The following is a 17,449-nucleotide window of genomic DNA, read 5'->3' on the forward strand; positions in this document are numbered from 1 at the left end:
CATTAAATACCATAGATAGGTAGAATCATATGGTATTTATCTTTTTGTAACTGGCTTATTTCACCTAAAATAAAGTTCATCCATGGATATGTCAGAATTTCTTTCCTTTTCAAGGCTGGATAGTATGCCTGTTTATCCATTCATTCATCCCTGAACATTTGCCTTGCTTCCACTTCTTGGTTATTGTGAATAGTGCTTCTGTGATCTTGGGGATGCAAATATATCTGCATGACCTTGATTTTATTTATTTATTTTTAATTAGACCCAGAAGTGGGATTGCTGGATCACATAGTAGTTTTATTTTGTATCTTTTGAGAAAAATTCATAGTGTTTTCCATAGTATTTGTACTATTTTACAGTCTCATCAGTAGTGCACACAAGTTCCAATTTTACCAAACTCTTTCCAATACTTTTTGATTTCTGAGATAATACTTCATTGTAGTTTTGATTCTCACTTCTCTGAGGATTAGTGATATTGAGCATTTTTATATGCTAATTAAACATTTTCATATCATCTTTAGAGACATGTCTATTCATGTTCTTTGCCTATTTTAAAATAAATAGTGTTATTTGATTTTGTGATTCTTTTTGCTCATGTAACATTTGTTATTTTTAGCAGTTTAAAAAATGTATTGTTGAAATAGTTTCAAATTGATATTTATTGTTTTTCTCCTTATTCTTTAAAGTGTACAAGATTATTTTGCAACTATGTAATTATTATACCTGCCATAATTATTTTACAGATTATACTTAATTTGATTGACTTTTTCTTTGTGAAGACCCACTTATGTATCTATTCAATGTGGGATTTTGTTGTAATAATTTAACCAGATGTTAATAAGAATTGTGTGAAACCTATGCATCATTTTAAAGATAACTGACATCTTCACTATATTTATTCTTCCATGGCATATCTTTCCGGGTATTTAAGTCTTCTTTGGTGTCTTTCATCAACATTTTATAATTTTGATTATACATCTTGTACATGTTTTATTAGATTTATACATAAGTATTTAATTTTCTTTGGAGCAAATAATAGGGAAATTTAAATTTATGTTTCCATTTCTTTGTTAAAATGGGGAAATTCAGTTGATTTTGTATCTTGATCTTGTGTCATGCAGCTTTACTAGACTTGCTTTTTGGTTCTAGAGGTTGAAGATCTTTTGAATTTTTCTTTAATGTATAGGATTATGTCATGTGTAAATACAAAGTTTTTTCTCTTTTTTATCTATATGCCTTTATCATTCTTGCCTTATTCCAACAACTAGAACTTCCAGTACTATGTAAATAAAAGTGATGAGAGTGCCTTGTTCCCAAACTTAGAGGGAAATCATTTAGTCTTTCACTATTATTATGGTAATTGTAGTTTTTTTTATACAGCCATGCTTCTTTATCTGTGGGGCCTTCATTGTTCAGTTCAACCAGTCATACACACATTTCCTTCTTGTCATTGCTTGCTGAACAGTACAGAATAATAGCTATTTACATATCATTTATGTTGTATTAAGTAGTAATCTAGAGTTGGCTTAAAGAATATAGAGTATGTGTAGACCATATGCAAATACTATGTCATTTTACATAAGGGATTTGAACACCCAGAGATTTTGATACACATGGAGGATCTTGGAAATAGTCTTCCACATATATGGAGGAACTAAAATTGTACATGATTTTTCTGGGGTCAAGCAAATTCCCCTCCGTTTTTAGTACCCTGGGTCTTTTGGTCCTATATGGTTGTTGAATTGCATCAAGTACTTTGTCTATGCCAATTAATATGGGTATATACATTTTTTCTTCCCTAGTCTGTTGATACAATGGATTACATTACTTGATTTTTGACTATCAAATCAGCCTCATACACATGAAACAAAATTTAATTCATCACGACAACACACTCACATTATTTACATACATACATCTGTATGTATATATGAACACACATTGTTGGATTCAGTTTGCAAAACTTTGATAAAGATTTTGCATCTAAATTCATGAGAATTAATGGTCTATAGTTTCTAATGGTTATAGTTTCCTTTTTATTGTGCTTTCTTTGGCTTTGGTTGTTCCCTTCTCTCTCATGTTCTGAAAGAGGTTGTTAAAAATTGGTGTAAATTATTTGAGTGTTTGACAGAATTCTCCAATGATACTATCTTGGCCTCAGTATTTCCTTTTCAGGAATTTTTTTTATGAAAAAAAATCAAAATTATTTCTCTAATAATTAAAGAACTATTCAAGTTATCTGTTTTTTTTTTTTTGACTTACTGTTGGTAATTTGTGGTTTGTAAGGAATTGATATATTTCTTGTAAGTCGTTGAATTTATGATTGTAAGGTTATTCATAGTTTTTCCTTATCCACTTTCCCCTATTGTTCTTTTATTGGCCATAGATTCTGTTGAGATATTCTGTTTTATTCTTGATATTGGTGACTTGTGTCTTATCTTTTAAAAAGATCTTTGTTAGTCTTTCTAAAGGTTTATTGATTTAACATTTATTTTGAAAACCTAGTTTTTGTGAGTTTCATTTTTATTTTCCTATTGTTTTCAAGTTCATTGAAGTATATACACACACATTCATCTATGTACATATATCTGTATTTTTTCTGCTTCTTAAAGTAGGGACTTAGATTACTGGTTTGTCATTGTTTCCTTTTGCTTATGTAAACATTTAGTGCTCCAAATTTTCCTCTTAACATGGTTTTGTCTTTATCTCACAAATTTGGTGTATTGTGCTTTCATTTCAATTTTCAAAAAAAAAAATTAAAAAAAATTTCCTTTGAAGCTTCCTTTTTGGCCCATGGACCATTGAGCAAAATTTCATTGTTTGTCTGCCCGTCTGTCTGTCTATCTTTCTTTCTTCTATCTAGATATAGAGTCTTACTGTGTTGCTCAGATTGGTCTTAAACTCATTGGCTCAAGTGATCCTCCCACCTGACTCCTGAGTAGCTGAGACAACGGGCATGTGCCACCACATCTGAGAAAGCATATTAATTCCCAAGTGTTCAGAGATTTTGCTGTTATTTCTGCTGTTCATTTCTAGTTTAAGAAATGTATGTTCAGTCAGAGAACATACTCTGCATGGTTTAAGTTCTTTTAAACTTGCCTTTCCATGTTTTATGAACCACAGTGTAGTGCATGTTGGTGAAACTCTACAGGTTCTTCAAAGAATGTGTGTTTTATTTTTGAGTAGAGTGTTTTAATGTCAATCAGATGCTACTGGTTGATGGTGTTGGTCAGCTTTTCTGTATTCTTGCTGATCAGTTTTGCCTAGTAGTACTATCAGTAGCTGAGAGTGGAGTGTTGAAGTTCTCACTACAAAATGTAAATTTTAAGATATTTTTTCCAACTTTATCAGATTTTGCTTTGTGTATTTTGAAATGTGTATGTTTGGCACATGCACATTTAGGATGACTTTATTTTCTTTGTTAATTGAGCTTTTTATTATTTTGTCATAGTCCTCCTGACCCCTAATAATTTTCTTTTTCTTTGAATTCTACTTTAGATGCTATAAATAAAGATACTTTTGCTTTATAAAATTCATGACTGCATGATATATCTTTTTATACCTATTTATTTTCAACATACCTATGACATTATGTGTGAAATTGAGTTTTGTAGACAATATGGAGTTAGATTATATTTTTTAAGTTTACTTGTTAATCTCTCTTTTAATTGATGTATTTATACCATTTATATTTTAATAATTGATATGTCACGTTCTCCCTTTACCTCTGATTTGTTTTGTGTATTTTCTGTTTCTTTTGTCTTTCTGTGGGAAAGAACATTTTAACATTTTTTAGAGTTGCATTTTTATTTATTTATTTTTTTGTTATATCACTTTATATGGTTGTCTTGGTGGGTGCTCTAGATGTCTGTCACAGCCTACTGTAGACAATAAGCCATGGTTTAGAAAACTGTACTTCCATTTAGGTTCTTTTACCCTTTCCACTTTAAATATAATAAGGTATTTCTTCTACATACATTGATGACTGTAACAGTGTTATATATATTGCTTTTCCTACAAAAATGATTAAAGAATTTCATGAGGTTAGTGACAGGCTATTATGTGTACTTCTGTCTTTACCTTTTTTTGTTTTTTCTCTTTTCCCTTTTGAAGGTCCCACTCCTCTGTTATGGTTTTCTTTGCATTAGAAGGTTTTCTTAAGACCTTCTTTCAAGTTAGGTGTGCTAGTAACACATTCTTAGTTTTCCAAATTCCTCTCTAGAATGCCTTTTCTATCTTCCATTGCTGAATGTTAGTTTTGCCAGATAGGGTAGATAGGGTTAATAAGTATTCTCTTTTAGCATCTGAAAAATGGGCGTCTGTTTCTGGCTTCTACAGTTTCAGATAAGAAATTTATTGTCATTTAGATTGTTGTTACCTTACATATTATGTCAGTCATCTTACTGTTTTTAAGATTTGTTTTTTAAAGAGAGAGTGAGAGAGGAGAGAGAGAGAGAGAGAGAATTTTTAATATTTATTTTTTTTAGTTTTCGGCGGACACAACATCTTTGTTTGTATGTGGTGCTGAGGATCAAACCCGGGCCGCATGCATGCCAGGCGAGTGCGCTACCACTTGAGCCACATCCCCAGCCTTGTTTTTAAGATTTTTTGTCTTAAGTTTCCATAAATATTATTTTGATGTGTATTGGTGTATGTTTGAGTTTATCCTATATGGGATTCTCTTAGTTTCTTAAATCTGGAGGCTTCTGTCTTTTGCCAAATTTAGGATTTTTCAACCACTATTTCTTCAAATGCTTTGTCACTCTTATATTCTTTCTCTTAATTACTAATAACATTAGGTTTTTTTTTTTTGTTATTATTCCTTAGATTTGGGAGGCTTTCCCAGCCTGCTTTCTCTCTATTGTTGAGCTTGAATAAATTTCATTAACCTTTCTTAAGTTCAGAGGTTCTGTCCTTAGTCATTGCTACTTTACTATTGAGACCATTCAGCAAGTTTTTAATTTTAGCAGTTACATTTTTAAGCTCTATAGTTTCCATTTGATTCTTTTCCATCACTTTTATTTCATGGCTGAGATTTTGTTTTTTCATTTGTTTCAAGAAAATTGACTATTGAGGCAACTGAAAAAAAGAGTTGCTTTAAAATTCTAGTTAACTCCAGTATCTGATTATATTGAGATTATTCCAGTGTGATGCTAATACCTTGATGTTGGCATCAGTTGATGGTCTGTTTTCATTCAGTTTGTGATTTTCCTGGATTTTGGTGTGACAAATGAATTTTGATGGCGCCCGGGGGATAGTCTTGTTAGGAGACTCTCAGTCCTATTTAACTCTTAACTTTATTTAGCAGGCAGTCACTTATTTAGGTCTGGAGTGTAGGTTCTGTCCTACCTTTTTGTGTTTTTCAGAGCCTTGGCAGTGCTACTTTGGTCTGTTTCATTTTGTGGTGCTCCTGAGGCTTTTGCCTATCACCCTTTGCTGATGCTGTCTGTGGGGATGTGGTATAAGGCACTGCCCTGAACTGCCACTGGTGGGGAGATGGTGTGGGACTTGGGTCTCCTTATGTCTCTGGGTGGAGGAAGGAGAGACAAAAGTCTCTGCTGACACTGCCCAAGCTAGGGAATCATGCTGTCTGAATCACTTTCCTTGTGAATGGAGGTGTAAGTTCCTCTTTAGGTCTGTGTTAGACTTTCCTTTTCCAGCCTTTCCCAGTGAGAGAAGCCTTTTTTTTTTTTTTTTTTTTTTTCTGGAGGCCTGTTGGTGGTCATGGGTGGAGGATTGTGTGATGCTCTGTCCTGGGGAATATGTGAGATTCATAGAAAACCCAGGGAACTCAGCACATTATTGTTTCTCACATCCTGAAGTTCCTAAGGCTAGTCTGCCTCCTTACTTTCACCTTTCAGAGTCCTTTTATCGTTTTATGATGGATAATTTCCAGAGTAGTCAGTTGTGTATAAAAAGCAGGATCAGAAAAAAATTAAATCTATTACAGTTTGTTCTAGAATCAGAGGACATGGTTTTTAATGTGCCATTTTACTCACAGCAAAGTATGCACGGAGCATTTCTGCTGTACATCAAAGTTTGATGGCTGTCTCAAGAAAAGCACTTGTGTGATGTTTTAACTGCTTTTGAAATACCATACCATTTTTACTTGAAAGAAAAACTGACATAAAACAGTTTCTTTTTCAGACTTGAATGTTTGGCAGGCATTTTTCTTGAAAGTGAAATGAGCCTATTACTTCAAGAAAAACCAGTATTTGTTGCAAATGATGAAATTTGTGTTTGCAAGAAAAAAATCAGAATTTTGGAAACTTTAATCCACCACTGTGAGCTTTTCTTCTTCCCAGTACCAAAATGTGCTTTTGATGAAATCATTTAGTGTTTTTAAAATACTGTAAAATGAAATGTATCAACCTTTGGAAGATCTGGATGGCTGAGTAAACCAATATTTTGCCATGATTAATGCACAATGTTGCAGAAGTACACACAGGTAAAACTTCCCTTTAAAGCATAATATAGACCACTGAATTTTTAAAAAGTTATTAATATTATTTTTCACTGACAAATCACAATCGAATATATTTTGAGGGTTCAATGTAATGTTTTGATATGTATATCTACTGTGGCATGATTAAATTAAGTCAATTAATATATCCATCATGTCACTTACCTGTCATTTTTATTGTGAGATGTTTGAAATTTACTCTTTTAGTTATTTTGAGATATATGATACAGTTATGTGTTGCATAATTATGTTTCAGACAAAAATGACAGCCTCTAAGGTTATAATGGAACCGAGAAAGTTCTGTTGCCCAGTTTTTCTGTTCTATCTTTACATATGTTCAACACATGAATACTTACTATTGTGTTACAATTGCCTACAGTAGTCAGTACATTAACTTGCTATACCTGTTTGTAGTTTAGGAGCAATGGTCTATACTATATGGCCAAGATGTGTAGTAGCTGTTCCTACTAAGTACACTCTATGATGTTTGTACATTGACAAAATTGCCTAACAATGCATTTCTCAGAACATATCCCTGCTGTTAAGTATCACATGGCTATATTTTATTATAGACTACAGTCAGCTTTCCATGTAGTAAAGCTCAAAATCTCTGAGTCATAAATTTTGTGCCTTTTGACCTATAATTCAGCATGTTCATCCCCATCCCAGCCTTTGATAAGCATCATTCTATTATTATTGTTATTATTATTTTGGTACTGAGGATTGAATTCATGGGTACTTAACCACTGAGCCATGTTCCCAGCCCTTTTTAGATATTTTATTTGTAGACAGGGTCTTGCTGAGTTACTAAGTACCTTGCAAAGTTTCTAAGGCTGGTTTTGAACTCTCAATCCTCCTGCCTCAGTTTCCCGAGCTGCTGGGATTACAGGTGTGCACCACTGTGCCTGGCATCATTCTACTTTTTATGAGTTCAACTTTATTAAATGTCATATGTAAATAAGATTATTCAATATTTATCTTTCTATGCCTGGCTTATTTCACTTAGCAAAATGTCCCCCAGATACATACACATTGTCACAAATGATGGAATCTTCCCTTTTAAAAGGGTGAATAGTATTCTATTGTGTATCTCTCTCTCTCTCTCTCTCTCTCTCACACACACACACACACACACACACACACACACACACGACCACATTTTCTTCACCTATTTCCCTAGGTTGTTTTCATACTTGGCTATTGTGAATAATGCTCCATCACAACAATGAACAACTCAGGAGCAAAGATATTCCTTCACCATAATGATTTCAGTTCCTCTGGCTATACATCTAGAAGTGTGATTACTGCTTTGTGTGCTACTTCTATTTTTAGTTATTTGAAGAACCTCCATATTATCTCCCATAATGGTAATATTAATTTATATTCCCACCAACAATGTACAAGAATTCCCTTTTCTTTACATCTTCCCTAGTACTTGGTACCTTTTGTCTTTTTGGTACTAGCCATTCTAACAGATATAAAGTGATATCTCACAGTGTTTTTTATGGGCATTTCCCTGATAATTAGTGATGCTGATCAGTTTTTCATATATCTGCTCTCCATTTATTTGTATGTATTTTTTTGAGAAATGACTTTTCATTCTTTCCCCATGTTTTCATCAGATTATTTGCCTTCTTGCTGTTGAGTTTTTTTTTTTAATTCTTTCTTTATTTTGGCTATTAACCCCTTATCAGATGGGTAGTTTGCAAATATTTTCTCCTATTCTGTTGTCTCTTCACTCTGTTAATTGTTTACTTTTCTATACACAGAAGCTTTTTAATTTGATGCCATTCAGTTTTTGCTATTGTTGCCAGTGCTTTGGGAATCATGTCCAAAAATTGATTGCCCAAGCTAGTGTCAAGAAGCTGTTCCCCTGTTTCCCCCGCCAGTTTTCTTCTTGCAGTTTTACAGTATCAGTTCTTATGTTTAAGTTGTTAATCCATTTTGAGTTAATTTTTGTAAATAAAATAAGGTTCTAATTTCATTCTTTCACATGTGGATATCTAGTTTTCCAGTATCATTTGCTGTGGTTGGAATATGATTTGTCACTTGCAGAACTCATTTTGAAATTTGATTGTCATTGTGATGGTATTGGGAGGTGGGCCCTTTAAGAGGTAATTGGGTCTTGAATGCTCAACTCTCATAAATGGATAGTCCATCCATGAATTTATGGATTCATGGATAAATGGGTTACTGCAGAAATGTTATAAAAGCCAGCCTTTCTTTGGCTTGCTGGTTCTATCTCCTCATGTGGTGCCCTTCACCATGTTATGATGCAGCAAGAAGCCCTTCCTGGATGCCAGGGCCATACTGTTAGACTTACAGTCTTAACCATGAGGTAAATAAAGTTTTATTCTTTATAAATTATTAGATTTCAAGTATTTTATTATAGCAACAGAAAATGAACTAAGACACCATTTATTAGAGTAACTGGCCTTTTTTCATGGTATGTTCTTATACCTTTGTCAAAAATCAGTTGAATATAAATGTGTGGGTTTGTTTCTGGGTTCTCTATACTTTTCCATTGTTCAATGTGTCTCTTTTTATGTCATTACCATACTGCTTTCACAATAATTGCTTTATAAAATGTTTTGAAATTAGGGAGTGTGTTGTCTCCAATGTTGTTCAGTGCTCAAGAGTGTTTTAGATATTTGTGCATTTGATGTAACAGAAAACAAAAGATTCACTAATATAATTTTAGATTTCACTCCTCCTCTTGGTAACTGCCTATCTCCCTGATGTCAGATTTTCTCATATTATCTAACCAGAACAATTTAGATTGAATGTGGAAGCACATGTAAGAATACAGCTGTCCTGTGTGAATAGTCAAGAGATTTGACAAAGTGTAAAACAATTTCCCTGTTCTTTTTTTTTTTTTTTTTTTTTTTTGGAATTTATAGTTCTTTTTAAATAAATGTTTTGTTTTTATTAATATTAAAAATGAATAAATATTTTAACTATCACTTTTAATTTTTAAGAGGGTAGGTAATGAAGGTGTAAACCATAAAACTCAATAATTTTTAAGAGTGTAAAGGGTTCCTAAATCAAAAAGTTTGAGAATCATAGCCTAAGACAGCCATGATAAGACGAAAAGGGCCAGAGGTGTAGGCATGTGGCATCTCACATTTGCCTAATGAAGAGCTCTTATCTCACTGGGTTGTGCCATATGCTTGTTTTTTTCTCTCTAATATTTGCATTTCCATAAAAGATGCTTTTTCCTCCATATTGAATCATCGATATACATTTGTCTATCTGAAAATAAATGTAGTAAACAGAACCCTACAATGTAATCTTTTTTTTTATTATTAGTTGCTCTTCACAACTAAATCCCTCAAAACTATCTCTGTTCTGCCTTTATTGTAATCAATACAACATGTAAAACACAACTGTATCTTAATTATGAACTATAACAGAATAATAATTTTGGTTCAATGGTGACTCACCCAAGATAAAGTAATTAGAAAGTTTTACCAAGAACTGACTCAAAGATGATACAAAATATCTGAGTTACTTTTAAAAAAAATTGATTAGTGTAAATGACTTTTGTACTTTTCCTCAGTACTTTATCAAGGTATAAAAGTATAGTAAAACGTGCATCTGACTCTTTACAAGATTTTGACAAATAGCTTTCAAAGTTGCAAGTGGTTTGTGATAGTATGCACATGCAAGATGAGAGCAAATTGAGAATAGCAGTTTAAAAAAATAAATCGAAGTGATCTTGGGGAGAGATCAGTTGACAGAATTCATGCTCTGAAATCCTATGTATTTATTAGAACTAGGGCACTCATTTAATTCTTAGTTCTTTAACTTCCAGGTAAAGAAGGAAGTCAAAAGTTTAATGATTACTTAAAAAACTGATCCATAAGAAACAAATTGATTTTTCAAAAAGAACAAGTTTGTCTCTGTATGGAATCAAGAGTAGAATTTCTGCTATTGTTTCTTTTAAAGTGGACTTAGTATAGTGTAATTCACAATGTACTCAACATCTTTACAGTGAAATCTAACAGCATTCCATTTAGGCTGTTTCTTTAATGTCCTTCAATATGGGCCCATGACATGGCTCCATATCATCGGGGAAAGTAACTTCTCAAGGTCTTATTAGTTTCCTTTCTTTCTTTTATTAATTTTTTTTGTAGTTGTATATAAACAGTGCGCCTTTATTTCATTTGTTTATTTTTATACGGAGCTAAGGATCAAACCCAGTGCCTCACATATGTTCGGCAAGTACTCTGCCACTGAGCTAAAGCCCCAGCCCTATTAGTTTCCTTTCTAATAAGACAATAATGTTCACCCTTCAAGCATTTTGACATAGTAAAGATAATATAGTGAGTGCTCAATAAATTATAATTATTGTTCTTTTGTTACAGTAGCTGTGACAGGCAATGTGATATGATCCAGGTATGGAGTTTTCTGGTGACCTTATGTCAGAAATGGATGTTGCAATGTCCACAAAATGAAGGTCCTGCATTTTTTTTAAAGGAAATATTTTATACATAACATAGTACATTTCTTAGCTGAAAAAAATTGAGGGCTAGTATAAAGTTTTACTGCCTAAAAATTGCCTGCTATTATTTGTATCCAGTCAAATGAAGAATCACATGATTTGAGAGTTATTTAAGAAATAGGGGTCTTCCAAATATATGTATTTGAATAGAAAGTCATAGCACCTTTAGTAGGCTAAAGAAATGACTGTAGAGAGGTTTGAAAATTTCCTCCAAAATAACTTTGGGTTTGTTGCAACACAACAGAAGAGCTGATGACAGAAATTCCAGACTTGTGACATGAACTGTAACTCCAGATACGTATCTCAGCTAGCACAGTTTTATGTACAAATAAAACAGGCAAGACTACTGTCACTGGTAATCCTCTTAGAGGAAAGAGTAATTTTTTTTTCTTTAGACCACAATGTTTTCTTCTGGAGTGTTCTTTTAACTATCAGTCAAGTCTCTATCAAAGGAAAGAAAAAACAAATTTATTAGGGTTAGGTAAATTCTCAGTCAGTGAAGGATGAGTTAGGGCCTGGACTATATAAACTTTTCAATTTAAACAGAGGAGTAGATTAGATTGTAGTAATTGCACAAGCATTCCATAAGGATGTCTTGCTTTGTTAGTAGTCTTTTAAAGTCAGCTATCAGAGGAACCTATCAGGATTTTGATGTTTTAAATATTTGGAGTCTTTGTTAAGAGTAGGATTTTCTTTCATTATTAAACCCCTGAGAATTTGACTTTAGCAAATTGTGCAGTTGCCACACATTTTCAACATCATTTAAAGCCACCTTGGGTTATCTACAGAGGACTAACCAAGATTTATCCTGTGTCTTTAGACCGCTGAAGCTAGAGCTGATCTCCCCTGTCTCCACGGGGAGGCCCGCAGGAGAAAGGCCCAGGTTCTTCCTGCCTGAACCAATCCAGTGGGAAGATCGTGGTCATAAGAATCTGAGTCCACTAGGTTCTTTAGGTATGTGTTGAACTAATCAATAAATTAAGACTCAAATATATATCCTAGTCTCCAATAGTGTTGTATTTCATATTAGAAATTTTCATTTCGATAACTGTTAGATTGGAATTTCAGGGTTTTAAATAAATCTCTCCTATCATTCTCATTTATTTCTTCTTTTCCAAATACCAAGGTATTTCTTATTTTATTTGGAAGCCCTTGTGATATATTTTGGTTTAAACAGGTTCTTAAAAAATCAGTTATAAAGAGGTAAAATATTAAAATATCAATCTTATTTTCATGATTGAGATTTATAATTTCTCATAGGAAAACTGGATGACTCTGTGTGTGTGTGTGTGTGTGTGTGTGTGTGTTTGTGTGTGTGTGTGTGTGTGTGAGAGAGAGAGAGAGAGAGAGAGAGAGAGAGAGGGAGAGAGAGAAAGAGAAAGAGAGAATATGTGTGTGTGACTGTGTGTGTGTATGTGTACATTTTCTTTATTACTCACCACTTGATGGACACTTAGGTGGTTTCTGTTTCTTGGTCATTGTGAATAGTGCTACAGAAACATGGGAGTGCAGGTGTCTGACACACTAATTTCATTTCTTAATTTACATTCCCACCAACAGTCTGCAAGCATTCTTCTCTTTTCTCCACATCCTTATCAGCACTTGTTATCTTTACTCTTTTGGATATAAGCCATTTTTACTGGAGTGAGGTGATACTTCGTGGTTTAGATGAACTATACTTGATTTTTGACATAGACTATTTCTTCTCTATAATATGTGGAATCATGAGCATACCATTCTATAGAGAGTGATTAGGAAGGGTAATCCTCCTTTTTTTTTTAAGTGACTATAATTTACCCATTTCATTTGCATTTGGGATAGAGTTTTGGTTAAGGATCTCTTTGTTAGGCTCTATCCTCTGCTTGTATTTTTATTTTTATTTTTTTTTGTCTGTGAGCAGTCAGCTAAATGCACTGAAAAGCTGAGAAAGAAAAGCCTTGTGGGTTCATGCACAGGCACATTGGTATCTCAATCTCTCTTTCTGCCTGGTGTCTGCATCATTTTTTATGATCTATTGAAGAGCGGCTTCAGATTCCATAGTGGATGTAAGATGATTACTCTGTGATTTTTAGTTATATATTAAGTAGGTAAGATAAATGTTATATAAAATCTAATGGACTAAATGAGGAGAACAGGAAATGCATTGGTATAGACTTCTTGCAGAGAACAATATCTAAATGGCAATCTAAACTTTTAGTGAAATAGTCACATAACTCTTGTAAATGGAATTGAGCAAATAAGAAAAACATGGCTGTATTCTAAAAACATACCTAAATCATCTACCATGGAATCAGATTTTTGGCTTTGAAAGGTTTTTTTTCTTTTTTTAATTTATTTTTTAGTTGTAGTTGGACACAATACCTTCATTTTATTTATTTTTGTGTGGTGCTGAGGATTGAACCCAGGGACTCATATGTGCTAGGTGAGCACTCTACCACTGAGCCACAACCTCAGCCGGGCTTTGAATGTTTTTACATTTATGTTGTCCCATTTCTAACTTTTTTTTTTTTTTTTGGCTAGAAAAGGCAAATTGAAATTCAGACAGTAAGCTATGATTTGTCCACTCCTAGTTTTTCTATCTGTGCTCTAAGAGGAAATATTTGGCTTATAGCCAATTCTCTACCTTCTTTGGACATCATCCAGCAGTGGGTGCTGTAGTCTGTCTCTTCCTGAGATAAATTGGCAGCCCTGCTTACCAGTCAGTTCCAGCCATGCTGGCTTTTGCTTCTAACAGCTAAGTCTGATAGTGTTATGTGAAGCTGTATAAAATAGAAGATCCTGATCTGGGCCAGAAATTTAAAGGAAAAAAGTGCTAACTAATTTTTCCCTTTTGTTTTGAGATTTCATGATGTTTGAATATAGAGATTTTGAAGTTTAATTTCTCAGAAAGAGTGGCAGAATTTTTTCTGTGGATTCCTAAAATAGATTTTTATGGAGCAATGTCTGTGCTCTCTGGAATTCTCTCAAGCTTAATTCCCATTTCTGTCCTGTAGTAATTTTAAACTTTTTATTTTTTGAGGCAGGGTCTTGTTAAGTTGCGTAGGGGCTTGCTCAGTTGCTCAGGCTGATCTTGGACTTGAAATCCTCTTGCCTTAACCTCCTGAGTTGCTGGAATTACAGGCATGTGTTACCATGGCTTTAATCCTTTTTTAAAAATTATATATTATACTAATTGGTACTTACTAGATGTTGTCAATAATATTTATTAAATGTCTTAATTATTTAGGTCATTGTGATACATAAGACTTTCTGCTTGTCAGGGATATAAGGTATAAAGTCACATATATATATTATATATATGCATATTTATTAAAAATTTTTTTGAATTATGAAAACATCCCAATATTTCATCTAAAGTTGAGAAATGGGAGACATGATAAAATGACTTTATTGATATGACCAAAGATAATGAAAACAGTTTGATGGAGCTAAGAAGTGAAAATCATGAATGTAGTTAGTATTTGGTGTTTTTATGAAATTCTTTTTCCATTACAATTCATAGCATAGAAGAAACCATAACTTATTTGGTGTATTTTACTTGTAATTGTTCAATAAATGCCTGTTAAATTAAAAGCAAATAGAGAAAAATGAATTGGAAAAGTCTGTTTTATATTAAAGTGGGTAAGAGTATATAGTATGGAGAGCTGATCTACTTAATTAAAAAACAAAATCTGCTATGTTAAGCTCTGTGCTTTATTCATGTTGCTCAAAATGATACTGCCCTTTCCAATAAAAATTCAAAAGCAAATACTTAAAAATATAAGACATAATGTGGTAAGCATTGTAACAGTGGGAATGAACTTGTGTTAGCTTTTCATTGTTATGATCAAAATACCTGACAAGAACAACTTGAAGGAGGAAAGATTTATTTTGGATACAAATTAGTAGGTAGAGCTTAGAATATAAAGAGAAGCCCCTTTGATATCCAGTATGTAGATTTGCATAGGAACTATTTGAATCCTTCTCTGCAGGGTTTCAAGATGGTAGGAGACACTAATGACAGTGGCAAATTTGCCATTCAGAAGCAAACATGGTATAGTGCAAAGAAAATTTAGAGAGTTGACAGACTTGTCTAATTCTTTAACAAGTCATTGAATCTTTTTGAATCTCAGTTTTCTGATCTGTAAAATGGAATCAATAAAGCAATTTATGAGGACAAAATGAAATAACTATCTAAACAGTGGTTCTCAAACTTGCCTGCACATTTAAATCACACAGGGAGCTTTACTAAGCTCTTACACCCAGGCTGCAATCCAGACAATTATCTCAGAAAGTTTGTGGCTGGGACCACCACATCAGTATTTTTAAGAAGTTCATTTAGTTTAGTCTATGTTGAAATGCTTGGTCATAAAGCCTAGAGTGAAATGTGTGTAACATGGTAGGCACTTGATACACATCTAGTTCCCTGAAACACACACAAATGACAGCCTTTAAGAGTGCTTAGTATATCATGTAGAAAATGCATTTGCTTTGTTTTTACTATTGTTCTGTCGGATGATGGAATAACACAGGACTGAGATAAAAAGAGAGAAACTGCTTATTAGAGAGGAGAATGGCTACTTTTATTTTCAGATGCTATCAGTGTAATTATTTCAATGAATTATAATTATTTCAAAGACAGAAAACTTAAAAATATTTTAATTAAAATTTAAACCTTAATGGCTCACAGTTGGGGATAACCTTAATTTGATACAGAGAGATACTTGAAACATATAACAATCTTAATTTTAGCAAAGATATATTCATATTATATAGATCATGTCTACATAATAAGTGTTCTACACAATATGCAGACATGTAGATGTATTTTTTCTGTATAACAGTTGGTCGACTTCTAGTATTTGTGTGAAATATCGAAACTAGAGTTGAATCTTATAAAGACTGACATGTATTGTTAATATGATAATTTGCCTCCTGGTTTCATGCTGCTGTCGTCATTATCAAATTATCTCCTCTGACCCTGGAACCTGAGTCTCTGAGTATAGATACTTCTGTTAGCCACCCAAATCTATTAGGCTAACATCATGAAGACAAGAACATATTTTATGTGTTTATTAACATGATCTATATTTTCCATTGTATCAAATAGAATATTTAGCAGTCTGTATACTTTTTTAAAATTATTGTTTGTTTTGACTTTGATCTTAGAAAGGTCATTTATTTATTGGAATTATTTTTTCAGTATGATTTTTTTCCCATAATAACTACTTTGAAAAGAACATCTAGAATAATACTTATTTGAAATATTCATTTAAGAAAGAACTTACTTATTCTTCTCATAGTCTTTACTGTTGCTAATTTTCAGCAATCATATATGTTCCTTACATTAGGTGCACATTCAGACAACAAAACAAGCATTTTCCCCATTTCCAGGAAATTGATGTATAAATTGGTATATTAATTTTGCTTAGGTGAAATGCACATTTGTTTTCTTTTACTTTTGTGGTTTTTAGATCAACATGTTCAATTATTAGAACATTTGTAGACTACCTATATCCTCAAATTTAAGTGACTTAATGCATGTAAAATTCTTTAAATAATACCTGGTATAGAGATTTAATAAGTATTTGTTATTGTCTGCTGTAAGGGGTTTAGAAAACTGAATAATGTAAAAGTACATTATAACAGAGCCAGATACTTGCAAAATAAGTTAGAGAATATAAAATTTTATGACTGAGTATAAAAGTTTATATTTCTGCTTTCTAGTGTTTACCTCCTGAAAAGGAAATGCTTGACACACCAATAGGTGTCTTGTATTCAGAGTTGAAATTAAGATTGAAGTTTCTGGTTCTAGGAAGGAAAAATAGCATTTGGAGGCTTAACTAATTTTGTTAAAAAACCCTGATATTAAGGATATTAAGAAAATTGAAGAATTATAAGCCTAGGGAAATGCCCAATTTGTTGTTTCCATAGCTTTCCAATATGACAAAACCCAAACTGGTAATAATCCACTTGGATTGAATTACAGAATTTGTGAGAAGTATCCAAACCAAAGTTGAATCTTATGAAGACTGACATGTATGAGTATGATCATCTTCCTTGTGGTTCTACGCTTTGGTCATTATCAAATTACCTCTTCTGACACTGTGGAACCTTAAGAGTCCCTTGTGATTGACAGTTGAAATCTAGAACCTATCATGGATAGATTTTGGGACAGTATTACCAGAGGCTATATGATTTATTTAGGATTAATGATTAAACATATTTCATAGAAGGTAATGAGTTCATGCATTCCTATGTGACTAAGAAAACCAACTTGATTTTGCCAAGCAGAAAAATGTAACTCCAGTCCCTCTCTCTAATCTTCCATCTGCTTTCTTCCCTTACTATATTTTTTCTTCCTCCTTCCATTTCTTTTTGAAGAGCATTATTTTTAACTACATTCTTTTGAAAAATGTTCACATATAAACAGGGAAATATATTTTCCATTCTGTATTACCTTTCTTTAAAGAGCTTGAGATGTGTTAAAATGATGTTAATGG

General features: G+C 32.8%; 1 protein-coding gene across 8 annotated transcripts in view; it reads left to right on the top strand.

Moving 5' to 3' along the window:
- Window positions 1-17,449, top strand: part of TTLL7 (tubulin tyrosine ligase like 7) — a 154,670-nt gene that overhangs the window by 15,662 nt on the left and 121,559 nt on the right. For 4 of the 8 annotated variants that reach the window (XR_014023723.1, XM_081307476.1, XM_081307478.1 and 1 more), the window contains exon 2: window positions 11,788-11,921. The exons of 2 other annotated variants lie outside the window; for them this stretch is intronic. The gene's annotated coding sequence lies outside the window, so the exon portion shown is untranslated. Of the gene's footprint in view, window positions 1-10,830; window positions 10,862-11,787; window positions 11,922-17,449 lie in introns of all 8 variants that reach the window. 2 more of the 8 variants (XM_081307479.1, XM_081307480.1) reach the window with 2 other exon arrangements.

This window comes from Spermophilus citellus (genome assembly GCF_964194105.1).
Source record: "Spermophilus citellus genome assembly, chromosome: 9".
In the NCBI taxonomy this organism is placed as follows: domain Eukaryota; kingdom Metazoa; phylum Chordata; class Mammalia; order Rodentia; family Sciuridae; genus Spermophilus; species Spermophilus citellus.